The 17526-nt window shown below is 53.4% G+C and overlaps 1 long non-coding RNA gene across 2 annotated transcripts in view; it reads left to right on the forward strand.

Moving 5' to 3' along the window:
* LOC147027490 (uncharacterized) overlaps positions 1 to 17526 on the forward strand; it is a 192723-nt gene that overhangs the window by 146884 nt on the left and 28313 nt on the right. For both annotated transcript variants that reach the window (XR_015057065.1, XR_015057064.1), the window contains one exon: positions 6087 to 6252. This is a non-coding gene — a long non-coding RNA (uncharacterized LOC147027490). The remainder of the gene's footprint in view (positions 1 to 6086; positions 6253 to 17526) is intronic.

Consider the following 17526-nt stretch of genomic DNA (forward strand, 5'->3'; position numbering starts at 1 on the left):
TTTTCGAGAAAAAAAATTTGAATCACTCCCTAGTGCTTAAGCCTTTGTAGCGATGTGAAAGGTAATAGTAAATGATCCCCAACTCCATTCGTTAGTGCGTGTGGGGAAGTGCTTTAGACTCCACAAAAAAAAAATGAGTAAAAAACAACAAAATTTGATTTCTTCAAATTTCCAACAGATTTTCAACAGTCTTCATGAAACTTAACTTTGTGGAGATGACAACAGCACCGGGCAACGCCACTTACACCTGCTAGTTCTTAATAACGACTTCATCTGATACCTCAACTCTATCTCGAAGGAAGCGAATTGTGTTCATTCAGGAGTATTTCCTACCTTATTCTGTAAAGATGAAACCAAATAATTATTTAGCATCTTCACTATCCGTTTACCTTCACTGCCCACTTCTGTTGTATTATCTCATGAGTCGTTCTATACTTCTCTGAACTCCAATTTTCAAGCATGTGGGGGGTAATTGCGTCGGATGCTTTATTGTAATGCTTAATATATCATGCTAACCTTTGTCTTGGTCCACCTGTGTTGTTACCTGAGTGTATTTCTTCCCTCTTGAAATGTACTCGATTGATAGATGTTATTGTGAGTCCGTGTGCTCGCTCTCACATGCCGATCCACTTTAATAGCACTTTAATAGCAGGAATAATAAAACATTATTATTATTATTGTATGTGAGACCATTATAATAGCAGGAAAGAGCTTCAACCACGATTTGGTGCATTTTGAAACTTTTGAGGAATACCTGTATGTTTTCATGCATTTTGAGTATCATTATTGGGGCTGACAGGATGGCCGAGAGGTAGGCCTACACACCTGTAATCTGTTTTGCCCGACCCAGCTATAAACTCTCATCAAGGTGTTTCATAGGCAGGGTGATTCATCAATGTGTGTGCCGTCCATTGGATGAAAGTTAAATGGCAATCCCATCTGCTGGCATTCATCGGTGGGCGTTAAAGATCCCACGGTGTTATTCGTGAGGAGGAGGTGAGCTATCACTGGCACCATGGTCAAATCCCAAATTCCTGCCCCAACCATTAGCGGCAGAGCCACACCCTCAGCCAATGATGCTACCCCACATCCTTGTGTTGCATACGAATTGAGAAGTATCATGATTGATAAATTTACTTAATTCCCCTCAAAGCTTAATACCATGACAAAATAAGTATAAAATAACAACTCAGTGATGTATCTGAATTGAAAATTTATGGATGCCACTCCATCCGATGATTGATTGCTTTTCTTCGGAGTGAAGCCTGATGAAATGTGGCAATACCATCAGCACATGGATTTCTATGCTAATACGAGTAGGCCATTTGTTAGGGGGGGTAATAAGGAGGTGACAGGAAAGGAGGTTCAAGAAGGGTACCAGTTCAGCAGCCTACTCTTCAAATTAAACAACTGGGCCTTCAACGTTGATAAACTATTAACAGTGGAATGATGGAACAGCCAACTTTGCATTGTTATTGAAGAAAGACTTGCTCCACATTGCAATGCACTGCTCAAGAAGCATCAATATGGCAGATTAAAGTCAGTTGGAAATGTAACATGAATGGTCAACATGTACGGTGTTAAATTGGTTGCCATTCCTAGTGGTTCAGATGAAACATGAACTACCTGGTCAATATCTGTTGATTGTGCAGATTAAATATATGAACCACCTGGCTTTTTGGCAGAGCTTATCTGTCAGGGAGTTGAGGTGTAAAACTGTACGTGTGCTGAGGGTGAACAAGGATGCCTATGTGCGAGGAATCTGTGAAGGGGTGGAGCATCACCTGTGGTCAAGTAGTTCTCGTCCTGCTTACAGGGGAATTCATGCATTGCATTCATCCAAGCTCGTCCCTCGCTGAACTGCAGTTAGAGTGGAGGGTGGTGGGCTCTTGACAGAGGAGTCCGTGGTGAAGGCCCAGTGGGCCGGTGACTTTGAGCGGCTGTACCAGGCTGACCCACCAGCTGTTGAGTTGGATCTCAGGGATGTTACTATTCCTATTGCTGACGCTCCAATCAATTGTGATCCACCTTCATTTGTGGAAATACAGGCTGTGGTGAACAAGTTGAAATGGGGAAAAGTTATTGGGATCTGTGGCATCCGTGCTGAACTTTTCAAGGCGAGTGGAAGTGCTGGTGGAAGAACAAAGGCCTTGTTGTCCCTCTCTAGAAAGGGAAGGGTGATCGCCAAGACTGCAACAACTACTGAGCGGTGACGCTGCTCTCAGCACCGAGCAAGGTCTTTGCTTAGATAATTCTTGATAGGGTTCGCCACCATCTCCTTGAGCACCAGCGTCCAGAGCAGTCAGGCTTTACACTCAAGAGGTCAATGATTGACCATATCCTTGCCCTTCAGTTCTGCACTGAACGCAGATGAGAGTTTCAGCAGGAGCTGCTTGCAGTTTATGTTGATCTCTGCAAAGCATTTGATTCAGTGAATCAGGATGCCCTCTGGAGGATTCTTGTTTTTCATGGGGTGCCACCAAAACTGATCAATCTGACGTCTGAACTCTACTCAGATAAGCCCATGTGGCCCATGTGCGAGGAATCTGTGAAGGGGTAGAGCACTGTGAGATGTGGTGGTTGCATCTGACTTATTTCCAGTTGTTACTGGAGTCCGAAAGGGGTGTGTACTGGCCCCCACACTTTTCAGTGCTTGTATGGACTGGATTCTGTGGAGGATGTCAGAGAGATCAACCTGCGGTGCATTGTTTGGGACTGTCAAGATCTCTGACTTTGATTTCGCTGACGATGCAGTCATCTTTGCGGAGACTCCAGATATCTTTTTGGGGGCACTCGAGGTGCTAAATGAGGAGTCGGAGCCGCTGGGATTATAGGTTTCCTGGGTCAAAACTGAGATCCAGGCTTTCAATGACATATTGGATGCTGCTGTCCTGTCTGTACCTGTTTGTGGTGGGGATGTTGAGGTCATGGAGAGATTCACTTACCTTGGCAGTGATATTCATGTCTCTGCTGGCTGTGAGCCAGAGGTCAATAGACGTCTGCGTTGGGCCTGGCGAATCATGGATTCACTGGATCATGGGGTGTGCTGTTGGTACCTGTGTAGGAAGGTGAAAGTCTAAGTCTTGAGGTCCTTGGTGTTTCCAGTCTCTCTCTACGGATGTGAGACTTGGACTCTGACCAGGGATCTGAGATGGAGGCTGAACTCCTTCGGTACCAGGTTTCTTCTGAGATCCCTTGGCTATCGCTGGTCGGACTTTGTGTCCAATGAGCAGTTGCTGAGAGAGACTCAGGTGAGATTTGTTACCCTTATACCGTATTTTCCGGTGTATAAACCGCACTTTTTTATCGGCAAAAAAGGTAAAAGTTTGGGGTGCGGTTAATACACGGGTATAGAAAAAAAGATGAGTCTTAAAAATGATCAATGCTGAATTTCAATTTTTTTTTTATCAAATGATCACTTTTGTAGCAGTCAGAACTGCTGTTAAGCTCAATTCCGCCATTTAAATTTTGAAAATCAGTTCAGGTTAAGAGTTTGTGCAGCATTTTATTAACTGTGTATGGAAATTAAATAAGCCACTCTCTGAAACGTCCGAAGACACCCGGAGACACCCAGAGACACCTGGAGTTTAGGTGAGAGGCGTACATAGAGCCTCGCGGCTCTGAAAACGCCATTCAACACACAAAAAAAGGAAGAACACCTGGTCTCACATCCAAAGAAGAATTATTCCCAATAGCTCAAATCCAATAACAGAGTACCCACCTCAAATAAGTTTGCGTGGCAAGCTTCCCTCGTATGTCGTGTTGATGAGGCAGACATTGCCCAAAGACAAGTTTCCAGCCGGCGTCATTGTTCATGCGCAGCAGAAGGGGTCGATAGACGAGGGACTTGTCGTGGTGACTATCTTTTTACATGCATCATTTTCTTCATGAACATCCGATGCAGGCATAATTAATCCACTAAGCTTGTTCCTAACATGTTGACGCTCTGCTAGGAAATGCTGGATTGTGGGCATGTTTTAAAACTAGGAACAACCAATCAACCCCGAGTACTATTCTGTATGAGGGCAGGAAATGGATTTTAAAAGGAAGAAGAATAATCGCACAGGAGCGGGAAGCCATGGGACGGTGAAGCTTTAAGAAGTATCAGTGCTGTTCGGTTCTTTTGGCTTCTTTTGGTTCTCTTCGTTCTTCCTGGTTCTCTTTGCTTTCCCTACTTTGTGTCAGTGGTTTCTAACTTGTTTCCCATGGATTACTCAGGTCGACCAGCCAAACTTTCTTACTTTGCAGGCCTTTGTATTCGACCTGGGTTTCGAGGAACATTAGCTGCATCTCGATGGAATCACCACAGACAAACTTTCCTATTCCCCAAACTCAGTATTTTAATCAGTTGAAAATCAACATTTCGTGATTTGTTTCCCGCCGGGATTTGAGTTGGCTGAGTATTATGCAGACTGGGAGACTCGCCTAATTCGCCATTTTGTTTGGCCACTTCAAACATGCCTCGGTTTGGAAACGCAATCTACTCTCACGGACTAATTAAAGTATATAATCAAATATTATGTTGCATTTGAGAATCGGATCTGGTGAACAAAGTAAGTGTCGAAATCTGGAATGAAATTCCAAAATTTTAACAAATTAGTGATTTTGATAACTTCGTGTATTTATTTAAGCAGAGCATTAAACTTAAGTTTTTTTTTGTTTTTTTTTTACTGCTTCAACCATTATATTGAGTGAAAAAAAAGATTATGGAATGTGCAGAAAGTGTAAATTCATTGAGTGAAACGCCGTGCTTATTAAGCTGCTTTTGCAATCAATGACGGCACAGTCCACAGGGGTGCTTTTTTTTGGCAATTACATATGCAGTTTGCTGTTTCCGTTTTGGGAAATTTGCGAACATGACAAAATATTTATACAAATGTACTATTATAGTTCTGCTAATATATTAATAGTCGGTAGTTTCTGCAAGTGAAGAGATATTTTTGTTGTTGTTCCAGGTGAAGAGGATTTTTTTTTTTTTTTTGCTTTACACCATTTTGTGCATGCTTTCATTACAAAATATAAATATAAATACACTAATAGTTACTGCAATATATTAATAGTCAGTAGTTTATGCAAATGAAGAGGTATGTAGACAGCACACATGGAAGTGGCAGAAATGGGAACAAATTGCTGTGGGGTGTGTGCATGCCTGTTCTTGGTTACGTATGTGCGGTGTGCGGGTTTCACGGGAGTGTGATCTGAACTCGAACTTGGGCCCATCCATGGTGCATGGCACTTCACTATCTCTCCCACCTCTATCCCTCTCTCTCCCGACCCTATCCCTATCTCTCCCGTCCCTATCTCTCTCTTTCCCGCCCTTTCTCTCTCTCTCCCGCCCCTTCCCTCCCTCTCTCTCTCCCGCCCCTTCCCTCCCTCTCTCTCTCCCGCCCCTTCCCTCCCTCTCTCTCTCGCCTGTTCCCTCCCTCTCCCGCCCCTTCCCTCTCCCGCCCCTTCCCTCCCTCTCTCTCTCGCCTGTTCCCTCCCTCTCCCGCCCCTTCCCTCTCTCTCCCGCCCTTTCTCTCTCTCTCCCGCCCCTTCCCTCCCTCCCCCGCCCCTTCCCTCCCTCCCCCGCCCCTTCCCTCCCTCCCCCGCCCCTTCCCTCCCTCTCTCTCTCGCCCGTTCCCTCCCTCTCCCGCCTCTTCCCTCTCTCTCTCCCGCCCCTTCTCTCTCTCTCTCTCTCTCTCTCTCTCTCTCTCTCTCTCTCTCTCTCTCTCTCTCTCTCTCTCTCTCTCTCTCTCTCTCTCTTGCCCCTTCCATCCCACCTTCTCCCCCTCCTCCCCCTAATATTCCCATAAGCAAAGTGACAGGTTGTATTTGCTAGTGTATATACTATATATATATATATATATATATATATATATATATATATATATATATATATATATATATATATATATATATATATACATATACACATATACAAGCAAAATCTACAGGGTGTTTCAAAAAGCCCCGAGCAACTTTGGTTGTTAATTTATTAAGAACCACAATTGATACAATGATACCCTTTGGATGATACAGAAACTCATAATGTTTTATGTACGCTATCAATACACTTCAATGTGAGCTCCGTTTGTCATGCGCAGGACATCAAGGTGGTACACGAGTTCTTGCCATGTTTGGCTCAGCAACTTTGCGTCCACTCCCCTTAACCGGGGCCAAAGTGGTTTCAATCGTCGATCGTGGAAGTGAACTTGTTGCTGTTGCAGACTTTGGTTTCATTGAATCTGCATTTTCAAACGTCACTAATAGGTACTCTCTCTGGTGTTTGGTTTTCAAATGTTTTCGCATATTGGATGTCTTACAGTGATAAGCAAGGTATATTGAACAAAGTAAGCATGTACGGTGTTTCCGGACACTGTTTAATATGACTGCACTGGCTTCGCAGGCGATTAGCAAAGCTAAGCCAGTTTGGTCATATTTAAATACTGTTCGGAGATTTCCGGAGTATCAAACAATGTGTGAATTGGACAAATGAACACTTTTTTTTTTTTTTTATAGCAGTCAGAACTGCTGCTAAGGTGAATTCCGCAGTCTAAATTTTGAAAATCGGCTCAGGTTAAGAGATTCTCGAGTTTATCGCATGTGTGGAAATTAAGCAAAGCCATGAACACTGGCGTCTCTGGGCGCATATAAGCATTGCGACGTATCCAGCATTCATTGGTATGAAGATCAGGCATTCGATGATATGATTGAGGAAAATGGAAACTTTATTTATCTTTAAGAAACCATTGCGACCTGTTCCAAGTCGAGGCATTGTTGAGCAGGCCCCAAAAATGGCGAATTAAGACACCAGTGAGGGAGAGTGAGCTGGCCCAAAGGGGTTGACCAAGGATGAAGCCCTGATAAAGGATAATTAAATATGGCCATTTAATTATCTTCAAAAGGGATGTTTTAATTCACACAAAAATGCAATTTTCACTCATGCATTTCCTGGGAGTTCCGTGAGTGTGCATACAAAGTTTGGGTCCGGTAGGTGTCATGGTTTTGGAGTTGTGGAGGAGACACACACTGACATTTATTCGTGTGGATTGTGAATTATACTAACTTGTACATGAAAAAGTGTTGCTGTTTCTTTGAGTATCTTTTTTGCTTAATATTTTCACCATCTCTTGTAACAAGTTTCAGCCTTAAGACTCCAGCAAAAGCACCTTCCACCTGACAAGAAAATGTTCCCAAGAAATGTGGATTTGAAATTCTCTGTGTATAAATCAAAGCTGCAGCTTCATTGGGGTAGATTTATTTTTACCCCAATAAAGCTTGTTTACCAATTTATTCCTGTTTATTAAGTTTCTACATGAGATTTATCTCCAATACACACGTACACACACTTCCGGGGTCTGCCGAGTAGGCACATCAGACATCGGCCATTATAAAGCTTGCAGTGTTAGTGTGAGAAATTTCTGACATTAACCCAAGGACTTAATAGCTCAGTTGGTGGTTGCTGTGTAAGTGATGTGGTTCCTGGGTCAAGTCAGAATTTTTTTTACACTGGTCCCATGCAGGGATTTATTCATGTCAAATATATGTATGGATGTGTATTTGGCATTTTCTCAAATATATATATATATATATATATATATATATATATATATATATATATATATATCGAGTAGGGGTGGGGGAAGAGAAGACAGTGTGAGGTGAGAGGAAGAGAAGGCAGACATGCGGTGGAGCGTTAATTACTGCCCAGACGTGTTCAGAAATAAACGCCACCCAGATGCGTCCGGAGACAAACACTGCCCGTTCACGTCCAGCGACAAACCCTGCCCAGACAGGTCTGCAGACATAAACACCATCCGGATATGTCCAAAGGCAGAGACAAACAGAGAGAGGGGATGGTGGAGTGAGAGAGATGTGGGAGTGTGGGTGGGGGGGGCGGAATGCTTAACCGTATTGGGAGGGGGTAGAGCAAGGATGATATATATATATATATATATATATATATATATATATATATATATATATATATAAAATATATGCCTGGTGTTGTTATATATAGTATAACATACTATATGTTATATGTTATACTATATATATATATAGTATAACATATATATAGTATAACATACTATGCTGCCTGGTATATAGCCTGGTGTTGGCGCAGTGGTTAGGGCAGCGGCTTGGGATCCAAAAGGTCCTGAGTTCAAGCCCCGTTGGGTCACTGAATTAATACACCAGGGGGTTGACTCAGCCTGTCATTCTTCCGAGGTCGGCAAAATGAGTACCAGTATACTGGGCCGGTGTATACCCCGGTTAAAATAGGTGTACCATATCCCTGTGTCGTAAGAGGCGACCAGGGTTGCGTCAGGAAGGGCATCCGGCGTAAAACATGTGCCAAATCACTATGCGGATCATACGGATGATCCGCTGTGGCGACCCCTAACGGGAGCAGCCGAAAGAAGAAGAAGAAGATATATATAAAATATATGCATTGTTATGGCCACGGGTACCGATTGTATTATGAGGGGGTTTAATCCCCGTTTGTCCTCAGGAGAGCCGGACCTGGGGCTGCTGCTCACAATTAACTTTGTTGTACGGTGGGTTACTTTGGAATCACGAACGCCACCCAGTTCACCACGAGTTTGTGTCCACCATCTAATTATGCCGTTTAACTAGAGGTGACCACTCGAGGTCACGTGGTTACCTGAATGGGCAGCGCGCCCTCGCCAAAGCACCAATCTTATCTTGATTAGATCTTAATTATGGCGGCCGAGCGTTTAACCGCTGGTGTGTGCCGACTTTTATTGGTCAAGTCGTGTGGTAATAACCTCCCAGTCTATCTAGGTTCGGACAATGTTGGATCAATGGAAGGAAAGGACAAGCACGGACAGGTTGGAACGTCAACAAATAATTTCTTGATAAGAAAATAAATAAATAAAAAGAACTTTTTATTTATGTGAGTTAAAAATGAATCAATTCTAAATCAATCAAAATGATTGCAAGCAAATAAATAATTAATCAGGCAAAATCAATCAAAGTGATAGGAAAAGAGACAAAGAGCAGATGCTTATCGGGGATTGACTTACTTAACAACTAAATACAGACAGGGGCACCCAGCAGATCATTTTGGGGGATGGGGGAAGAAACCGTCTCGCTCACCAAAGAGAAGTCGTCTGTCAAACAAAAACATCCTGAAATGTGTGAGCGTGCCTTGTCCGTTGCCAGCACCCAGCCTTGCCGTGCACCCACTCGCAAACAGGCTTGAACGCCAGTCGACATCACCCCCAAGAAACAGGTACGCCAAGGGCGACTGTCTGACTGGAATTGATGAAGCAGCTATCTGACTGGTACGGATGAAGCAACCATCTAACTGGAATTATGAAGCAGCCGTCTAACTGGAACCGCCAAAGTGACTGTCTGACTGGAACCGATGAAGCGTCCGTCTGACTGGAACCGACGAAGCGACCGTCTGACTGGAAACGATGAAGCAGCTGTCTGACTGGAACCGACGAAGCAGACGTCTGACTGGAACTGACGAAGCAGCTGTCTGACTGGAACCGACGAAGCGTCCATCTGACTGGAACCGATGAATCATCCGTCTGACTGGAGCCGGCGAAGCAGCCATCTGACTGGAACCGACGACGCAGCCGTCTGACTGGAACTATGAAGCATCCGTCTGACTGGAACTGATGAAGTGTCAGAACCGCAACGGGCTATCGCCAACTGACTCATGAACTGACTCGTCGACTGACCCGCAACTCACTCATTGTCGACTGACACACGCGCGCGCTGCTGCCCCCAAGAACGGACCTCCCCCTCTTTTTTATAGGCGGCCTGTCTCGGCGGCACAGACTCCCCCCAAATCCACCCACCCCATTTGCGTACCGTTACCATGACAACCTGCACGTCCCGTGGTTATTCCTCGCTTACGAGGCGATGTCTGTGGTGCTGGACGAACGGCAAAAAGCAACCATTTGTCAGAATTACCGAGTACAAACGTGAAGCACTCATAAAACGTCAAAGATATGCTTTATGAACAACGCAAACACGCACACGCACATGCACAAGCACATGCACATACACTCACACACGTGCTTGGCTGATATCGGCAGCAACCCAAAAATCTTGAGTAGCTTTCACCGAAAAACAGCTTTCCACTTATATTGACGTTTCAGTGATAAGTTCAACTTTATAAAGAGTGTGACGTGTAGGGGAAAAAAAACAAAATTGGCTCGGTAATTTACAAAACACGTGAATATGGCAAACGGCTTGGAAATTGGGTGTTATTTCAGAGAACAACTCTCAGGGCGACGAAGCACAAACCACTCGCTCAGGGCGATGGAGCACGAACCACTCGCTCGGGGAGACTGAGCATGAACCACTCGCTCAGGGAGACTGAGCATGAACCACTCGCTCAGGGAGACTGAGCACGAACCACATGCTCAGGGAGACTGAGCATGAACCACTCGCTCAGTGCAACGGAGCACGAACCACTCGCTCAGGGCGACGGAGCATGGACCACTCGCTCAGGGCGACGGAGGCTGGACCACTCGCTCAGGGCGACTGAGCACGAACCACTCGCTTAGGGAGATTGAGCACGAACCACTCGCATAGGGAGACTGAGCACGAACCACTCGCTCAGGAAGACTGAGCACGAACCACTCGCTCAGGCAGACTGAGCACGAACCACTCGCTCAGGGCGACGGAGCACGAACCACTCGCTCAAGGAGACTGAGCACGGACCACTCGCACAGGGCGACGGAGCACGGACCACTCGCTCAAGGCGACGGAGCACGGACCACTCGCTCAAGGCGACGGAGCACGGACCACTCGCACAGGGCGACGGAGCACGGACCACTCGCTCAGGGCGACGGAGCACGGACCACTCGCTCAGGGCGACGGAGCACGGACCACTCGCTCAGGGCCACGGAGCACGGACCACTGGCTCAGGGCGACGGAGCACGGACAACTCGCTCAGGGCGACGGAGCACGGACCACTCGCTCAGGGCGACGGAGCACGGACCACTCGCTCAGGGCGACTGAGCACGGACCACTCGCTCAGGGCGACGGAGCACGGACCACTCGCTCAGGGCGACGGAGCACGGACCACTCGCTCAGGGCGACGGAGCACGGACCACTCGCTCAGGGCGACGGAGCAAGGACCACTCGCTCAGGGCGACGGAGCAAGGACCACTCGCTCAGGGCGACGGAGCACGGACCACTCGCTCAGGGCGACGGAGCACGGACCACTCGCTCAGGGCGACGGAGCACGGACCACTCGCTCAGGGCGACGGAGCACGGACCACTCGCTCAGGGCGACGGAGCACGGACCACTCGCTCAGGGCGACGGAGCACGGACCACTCGCTCAGGGCGACGGAGCACGGACCACTCGCTCAGGGCGACGGAGCACGGACCACTCGCTCAGGGCGACGGAGCACGGACCACTCGCTCAGGGCGACGGAGCACGGACCACTCGCTCAGGGCGACGGAGCACGGACCACTCGCTCAGGGCGACGGAGCACGGACCACTCGCTCAGGGCGACGGAGCACGGACCACTCGCTCAGGGCGACGGAGCACGGACCACTCGCTCAGGGCGACGGAGCACGGACCACTCGCTCAGGGCGACGGAGCACGGACCACTCGCTCAGGGCGACGGAGCACGGACCACTCGCTCAGGGCGACGGAGCACGGACCACTCGCTCAGGGCGACGGAGCACGGACCACTCGCTCAGGGCGACGGAGCACGGACCACTCGCTCAGGGCGACGGAGCACGGACCACTCGCTCAGGGCGACGGAGCACGGACCACTCGCTCAGGGCGACGGAGCACGGACCACTCGCTCAGGGCGACGGAGCACGGACCACTCGCTCAGGGCGACGGAGCACGGACCACTCGCTCAGGGCGACGGAGCACGGACCACTCGCTCAGGGCGACGGAGCACGGACCACTCGCTCAGGGCCACGGAGCACGGACCACTGGCTCAGGGCGACGGAGCACGGACAACTCGCTCAGGGCGACGGAGCACGGACCACTCGCTCAGGGCGACGGAGCACGGACCACTCGCTCAGGGCGACGGAGCACGGACCACTCGCTCAGGGCGACGGAGCACGGACCACTCGCTCAGGGCGACGGAGCACGGACCACTCGCTCAGGGCGACGGAGCACGGACCACTCGCTCAGGGCGACGGAGCACGGACCACTCGCTCAGGGCGACGGAGCACGGACCACTCGCTCAGGGCGACGGAGCACGGACCACTCGCTCAGGGCGACGGAGCACGGACCACTCGCTCAGGGCGACGGAGCACGGACCACTCGCTCAGGGCGACGGAGCACGGACCACTCGCTCAGGGCGACGGAGCACGGACCACTCGCTCAGGGCGACGGAGCACGGACCACTCGCTCAGGGCGACGGAGCACGGACCACTCGCTCAGGGCGACGGAGCACGGACCACTCGCTCAGGGCGACGGAGCACGGACCACTCGCTCAGGGCGACGGAGCACGGACCACTCGCTCAGGGCGACGGAGCACGGACCACTCGCTCAGGGCGACGGAGCACGGACCACTCGCTCAGGGCGACGGAGCACGGACCACTCGCTCAGGGCGACGGAGCACGGACCACTCGCTCAGGGCGACGGAGCACGGACCACTCGCTCAGGGCGACGGAGCACGGACCACTCGCTCAGGGCGACGGAGCACGGACCACTCGCTCAGGGCGACGGAGCACGGACCACTCGCTCAGGGCGACGGAGCACGGACCACTCGCTCAGGGCGACGGAGCACGGACCACTCGCTCAGGGCGACGGAGCACGGACCACTCGCTCAGGGCGACGGAGCACGGACCACTCGCTCAGGGCGACGGAGCACGGACCACTCGCTCAGGGCGACGGAGCACGGACCACTCGCTCAGGGCGACGGAGCACGGACCACTCGCTCAGGGCGACGGAGCACGGACCACTCGCTCAGGGCGACGGAGCACGGACCACTCGCTCAGGGCGACGGAGCACGGACCACTCGCTCAGGGCGACGGAGCACGGACCACTCGCTCAGGGCGACGGAGCACGGACCACTCGCTCAGGGCGACGGAGCACGGACCACTCGCTCAGGGCGACGGAGCACGGACCACTCGCTCAGGGCGACGGAGCACGGACCACTGGCTCAGGGCGACGGAGCACGGACCACTCGCTCAGGGCGACGGAGCACGGACCACTCGCTCAGGGCGACGGAGCACGGACCACTCGCTCAGGGCGACGGAGCACGGACCACTCGCTCAGGGCGACGGAGCACGGACCACTCGCTCAGGGCGACGGAGCACGGACCACTCGCTCAGGGCGACGGAGCACGGACCACTCGCTCAGGGCGACGGAGCACGGACCACTCGCTCAGGGCGACGGAGCACGGACCACTCGCTCAGGGCGACGGAGCACGGACCACTCGCTCAGGGCGACGGAGCACGGACCACTCGCTCAGGGCGACGGAGCACGGACCACTCGCTCAGGGCGACGGAGCACGGACCACTCGCTCAGGGCGACGGAGCACGGACCACTCGCTCAGGGCGACGGAGCACGGACCACTCGCTCAGGGCGACGGAGCACGGACCACTCGCTCAGGGCGACGGAGCACGGACCACTCGCTCAGGGCGACGGAGCACGGACCACTCGCTCAGGGCGACGGAGCACGGACCACTCGCTCAGGGCGACGGAGCACGGACCACTCGCTCAGGGCGACGGAGCACGGACCACTCGCTCAGGGCGACGGAGCACGGACCACTCGCTCAGGGCGACGGAGCACGGACCACTCGCTCAGGGCGACGGAGCACGGACCACTCGCTCAGGGCGACGGAGCACGGACCACTCGCTCAGGGCGACGGAGCACGGACCACTCGCTCAGGGCGACGGAGCACGGACCACTCGCTCAGGGCGACGGAGCACGGACCACTCGCTCAGGGCGACGGAGCACGGACCACTCGCTCAGGGCGACGGAGCACGGACCACTCGCTCAGGGCGACGGAGCACGGACCACTCGCTCAGGGCGACGGAGCACGGACCACTCGCTCAGGGCGACGGAGCACGGACCACTCGCTCAGGGCGACGGAGCACGGACCACTCGCTCAGGGCGACGGAGCACGGACCACTCGCTCAGGGCGACGGAGCACGGACCACTCGCTCAGGGCGACGGAGCACGGACCACTCGCTCAGGGCGACGGAGCACGGACCACTCGCTCAGGGCGACGGAGCACGGACCACTCGCTCAGGGCGACGGAGCACGGACCACTCGCTCAGGGCGACGGAGCACGGACCACTCGCTCAGGGCGACGGAGCACGGACCACTCGCTCAGGGCGACGGAGCACGGACCACTCGCTCAGGGCGACGGAGCACGGACCACTCGCTCAGGGCGACGGAGCACGGACCACTCGCTCAGGGCGACGGAGCACGGACCACTCGCTCAGGGCGACGGAGCACGGACCACTCGCTCAGGGCGACGGAGCACGGACCACTCGCTCAGGGCGACGGAGCACGGACCACTCGCTCAGGGCGACGGAGCACGGACCACTCGCTCAGGGCGACGGAGCACGGACCACTCGCTCAGGGCGACGGAGCACGGACCACTCGCTCAGGGCGACGGAGCACGGACCACTCGCTCAGGGCGACGGAGCACGGACCACTCGCTCAGGGCGACGGAGCACGGACCACTGGCTCAGGGCGACGGAGCACGGACAACTCGCTCAGGGCGACGGAGCACGGACCACTCGCTCAGGGCGACGGAGCACGGACCACTCGCTCAGGGCGACGGAGCACGGACCACTCGCTCAGGGCGACGGAGCACGGACCACTCGCTCAGGGCGACGGAGCACGGACCACTCGCTCAGGGCGACGGAGCACGGACCACTCGCTCAGGGCGACGGAGCACGGACCACTCGCTCAGGGCGACGGAGCACGGACCACTCGCTCAGGGCGACGGAGCACGGACCACTCGCCCAGGGCGACGGAGCACGGACCACTCGCCCAGGGCGACGGAGCACGGACCACTCGCCCAGGGCGACGGAGCACGGACCACTCGCCCAGGGCGACGGAGCACGGACCACTCGCCCAGGGCGACGGAGCACGGACCACTCGCTCAGGGCGACGGAGCACGGACCACTCGCTCAGGGCGACGGAGCACGGACCACTCGCTCAGGGCGACGGAGCACGGACCACTCGCTCAGGGCGACGGAGCACGGACCACTCGCTCAGGGCGACGGAGCACGGACCACTCGCTCAGGGCGACGGAGCACGGACCACTCGCTCAGGGCGACGGAGCACGGACCACTCGCTCAGGGCGACGGAGCACGGACCACTCGCCCAGGGCGACGGAGCACGGACCACTCGCTCAGGGCGACGGAGCACGGACCACTCGCTCAGGGCGACGGAGCACGGACCACTCGCTCAGGGCGACGGAGCACGGACCACTCGCCCAGGGCGACGGAGCACGGACCACTCGCTCAGGGCGACGGAGCACGGACCACTCGCTCAGGGCGACGGAGCACGGACCACTCGCTCAGGGCGACGGAGCACGGACCACTCGCTCAGGGCGACGGAGCACGGACCACTCGCTCAGGGCGACGGAGCACGGACCACTCGCTCAGGGCGACGGAGCACGGACCACTCGCTCAGGGCGACGGAGCACGGACCACTCGCTCAGGGCGACGGAGCACGGACCACTCGCTCAAGGCGACGGACCACGGGCCACTCGCACAGGGCGACGAGGCACGGACCACTCGCACAGGGCGACGGACCACGGGCCACTCGCACAGGGCGACGAGGCACGGACCACTCGCACAGGGCGACGGAGCACGGACCACTCGCTCAAGGCGACGGAGCACGGACCACTCGCACAGGGCGACGGAGCACGGACCACTCCCTCAGGGCGACGGAGCACGGACCACTCGCTCAGGGCGACGGAGCACGGACCACTCGCTCAGGGCGACGGAGCACGGACCACTCGCTCAGGGCGACGGAGCACGGACCACTCGCACAGGGCGACGGAGCACTGACCACTCGCTCAAGGCGACGGAGCACGGACCACTCGCACAGGGCGACGGAGCGCGAACCACTCGCTCAGGGCGACGAAGTGCGGACCACTCACTCAGGGCGACGGACCACTCGCTCAGGGCGACGGAGCGCGGACCACTCACTCAGGGCGACGGACCACTCGCTCAGGGCGACGGAGCACGGACCACTCGCTCAGGGCGACGGAGCACGGACCACTCGCTCAGGGCGACGGAGCACGGACCACTCGCTCAGGGCGACGGAGCACGGACCACTCGCTCAGGGCGACGGAGCACGGACCACTCGCTCAGGGCGACGGAGCACGGACCACTCGCTCAGGGCGACGGAGCACAGAACACTCGTTCAGGGCGACGGAGCACGGACCACTCGCTCATGGCGACGGAGCACGGACCACTCGCTCATGGCGACGGAGCACGGACCACTCGCTCATGGCGACGGAGCACGGACCACTCGCTCAGGGCGACGCAGCACGGTCCACTTGCTCTGAACGACATGGTGGGTAAAGCGTCCGCAGTGAGTTTCAGAGGGATGTCCGCAGATTCACTCAGAGGGACGTGGAGTGGTACCGCTATTGACTGTAAGGTGTTCGGAAATTGGCTTGAGCACTCATGCAAGCACTCCATTTAAATGTTTGTTGAGGAACGGTTGGCCAGATTGTCGCTGCATAATCACAAAGGATCCTTTTAACTTTAAAGTCGGTCTTCACCACACACGTCGCACTTAATGAAATAATATTATTTCGATCAAAAAATGACTTTATCCACAAAAGAGTTGCAGGTTAATTCCGAGCAACCCTGAAGATATTGCAAAGTTCAATCGCCCGTGATGTAAACATTGCAGATAATCCACCATCTTGCCTGTTCATCCATGCATGTGTCACGTGTTAAGGCGCTGTCACACGTTGGCGTACGCTGAAATTTTTATGTTTTTTTTTTTTTAAGTTTTGGTCGTATTCATCACGTGTTGGTCGTATGCATAACATATTAGTAACGGGCACATAATGTTTCGTTGTCTTATAGATAACTTATACCACCGAATGCTTAGCCTGTTGTCGGCGTTCACAACCTATGCCCAACGATAGTTTAACTTAGGCATAGCGCGCTGCACGTATCGCTGACGATCTCGTGGGGTAGCCTGTTAAAACCCTGCCACACGCCGATTTAAATCATAACCACCTGAAAATTGAAAGTGTCAACCACGCAGTCACACCTTGACGATTTAGCCAGCGTATGCCGACTTATGAAAAAATTGTCTAAAACGGCAGCACACGTCGAAGACGTTATGGCTAAGTTGTGGATACGTTAAGAGCACGCTGAAAAACGATGAAGTACGCTGTCATATTTCGGGGTGCCTCTCGTACGTCGTGAAATTTCAAGCATGCTGAAAATTTTACGACGTACTCGACGTATGACTCACACGTTCCGCTACGCTGGGAATAAGTTGTAGGCACGATATGCGATCGTTGACACACGTCGACACAAGTTCCTTGTAAGTTACTCATAAGTCGAAACACGTCGAAGTAATGTTTAGCAT

This window comes from Eptatretus burgeri, chromosome 4 (genome assembly GCF_056783735.1).
Source record: "Eptatretus burgeri isolate ZD-2024b chromosome 4, Ebu_testis_v1, whole genome shotgun sequence".
Taxonomy (NCBI): Eukaryota; Metazoa; Chordata; class Myxini; order Myxiniformes; family Myxinidae; genus Eptatretus; species Eptatretus burgeri.